This window comes from Lathyrus oleraceus, chromosome 2, assembly GCF_024323335.1.
Source record: "Lathyrus oleraceus cultivar Zhongwan6 chromosome 2, CAAS_Psat_ZW6_1.0, whole genome shotgun sequence".
Classification (NCBI taxonomy): Eukaryota; Viridiplantae; Streptophyta; class Magnoliopsida; order Fabales; family Fabaceae; genus Lathyrus; species Lathyrus oleraceus.
The window spans coordinates 349,031,725-349,034,586 of record NC_066580.1 but is presented as its reverse complement, the minus strand read 5'-3'; the positions used below and the strand labels follow the sequence as shown (position 1 = coordinate 349,034,586).

At 38.9% G+C, this 2,862-nt stretch overlaps 1 non-coding gene across 1 annotated transcript; it reads right to left on the bottom strand.

Annotated features, from left to right (window-relative positions):
* Positions 1-2,755: 2,755 nt before the first annotated feature.
* Positions 2,756-2,862, bottom strand: LOC127125030 (small nucleolar RNA R71). The gene has a single exon (XR_007804496.1). It is a non-coding gene; the product is annotated as a small nucleolar RNA R71 (small nucleolar RNA).

The following is a 2,862-nucleotide window of genomic DNA, read 5'->3' as shown; positions in this document are numbered from 1 at the left end:
AGGCTGTTGTCTTTGATATCCCTGGTTTTGGTTGTTCACATAACTGACTTCTTCTTGAGGTGGAGGACAAAAACCAGTAGGATGATCCCCTTGACACAACTCACAACATGCTACTTGATGCTGAACTTGAAAACCTTGAATCTCTTTTATTTGCTGTGGAAGCTTGGCCGTTTGTTGAGTAAGAAGCTCCACTTGCTGAGAGAGTAGCTTATTCTGTGCAAGGATGGCATCATTGGTATTCAACTCCAAAACTCCGGGCTTACGTTGTGAAGGGCTACGATCATGTTGACCTTGATGATCATTACGGGCCATCCGTTCAATAATGACTTTAGCTTCCTCCGCAGTTTTTGATATAAGCGAACCACCCGCGGTGGCGTCCAGAAGTGTCTTATGGGTTGATTGGAGACCATTCAAAAAGATGTGGATTTGAGTAAGCTCATCAAAACCATGTCCCTTACACTTCCTCAACATTGATTTGAATCTCTCCCAAGCTTCATTTAGAGATTCGTTTCCTCCTTGAGTAAATACAGCTATAGCCGTCTTGGCTTCCATGAATCGGGATTGAGGGAAGTATCTTTCTAAGAACTTTTCTTCTAATAGATTCCAATCCGTCATCACTCTTGATTCTTGATCAAGGTACCACTCCTTTGCTTTTCCCACTAATGAGTGTGGGAACATCCTCTTGAATAACGTCTCTTCACCCGCCTGTCTATTCCCGTAGAACCCGCAATCTCATAGAATTTGATGAGATGGGTATACGGATCTTCGTGATCCATTCCGGTGAATGGAGTTGCATAGAGAAGTTGGAGGATTCCGGTCTTCATCTCCGTATTTCTTCCTCCACGGGCAAATTGAGCATTCCTTCTTGGACTATTAGCGGACATTTCGGTACGATTATCCTCCGCCATGTTTCCTTCACAAGCTTCTACAACCACTTCTTCGATTGGAACAAGTGCGGAAGTAGATGCTTCTTCTCTCCGGTTCCTCTCTTCGGCTAGTTTCCTTCTTCTTCGTGTTTTGCTATTGAGCTTCCGAAGTGTTCTTTCAATTTCAGGATCGAATTGAAGTTGCTCCTCGGTTACTTTTCCTCGCATGCACTAGAATCTACAAAACTAACAAACCAAGTGAAACAAAAGAGGGATAACAATAAAAGTAACAAAACTTAAAACAAAGAATTATTGCAATGCTTGTAATATCGACACCAATCCCCGGCAACGGCGCCAATTTGTTGAAAGAGTATATCTTTGGCAAATATTTTTGTATCGTATCCACAGAGATTAGGTGATATTACCGCCGTTCGATAATTCAATTGTTTTAAGTTTAGAAAGTAACAGGGTTGTTTTGTTTGGAGAAATATCTTGTTAATAAATGTTAACATAAACTATTAAGTGGTTTTAGACAATATAAAAGCTTGGCAAGATTGGAGTTCACTATTTCAAATATCTATGATTCCCTATGTTAAATAATTAGATTCAAGATTATTGATGATGTTCAAATATCCCCTCAAAGTCATTTATGTCTAAATGATATCGTGATAGTTACTATATTGATCCTTAGACGATCTCTCCACCTAACTATCAATATAGTAACCTTGAATGTTCAATATCAAAGAATAGTAATGAATAAATCTATCTCTACAACTTATTCATTACTTGAAAATCTGTTTTATGTCTAAACTCGAGTAATCTCTCTCGACAACTACTCAAATCTGGTTTTCAAAGTAAAGCAAAAACAGTTCCAATACATCAACAATCTTTATCTCATATATAAATCAAAGTGAGTACATAGATAGATGAGAATAGCTACTACCTCCAATCTTGACAAAAGGAGTTTAGCTCCTCATCACCATTGTTCAAAGCAGAATGTAAAAGATGAAAAACTCTGTTTTTCTATATCAAAAACTCTCAAGAACAATGTGTGAATGAATGGAATAATTTTTCAATACCCTAGGTTAAACTATTTTGTCTCTACCAAAAAGGTTGGCATTTCCCTAATTGGACATTGTCATCAGCAGCAGAAAAGCACTTCCCAGGCAGACATCAAAATGGCAATTACTTTTTCTGCACAGCAGCACATTTGACCCTTGGTCAGCTTGCTGGATTCGCAGCCTTCGCGGCGCGAACTGTTGCTTCTCCAGCTTCCTTGTTTGGCAAGCTTCCTCCAAATTGTAATGTTGAACCCAAGGTCCTGCTTATCCAACAATTCTACAAAACTAACAAAAATTGTGAAATAACTATTCAAAACAAAATAAATTAAACCTAATTGCATTTGTACAAAATAGTGAGAATAAAAGTGTGTAATTACATCAAAACTTGGCAAAAGGGACCAATAAAATGGTATAAAAAGTAGTACTAATTGGTCCCTAACAATACCCGAGATGGCAGAACCAGCTTGTGCTCTTCGAGATTACGCCGCTCCATCGCAAGATGAGCCGCATTCGAGTATTGCTCCACCCGCAATCGAAGCAAACAACTTCGAACTTAAACCTTCGCTGTTACGAGCAGTGCAACATAATCAATTCTCTGGAAATCCTACCGAGGATCCAAACCTTCATTTATCTGTATTTGTCCAATACGCTGATACTGTTAAAGCTAATGGTGTCACTTCAGAGGCGATTCGACTTCGTCTTTTTCCCTTCTCGTTAAGAGATAAAGCTAGAAGATGGCTTCAGTCTCTTCCTTCCAACTCAGTCACCACATGGAATGAGTTGAATAAATTCTTTCTTGCCCGATATTTTCCTCCAAGCAAAACAGCTATGTTGAGAGCCCAGATAAATGGATTTAAACAGAAAGATAACGAGTCTCTTTTCGAAGCATGGGAAAGATACAAAGACATGATGAGACTTTGTCCACACCATGGTTT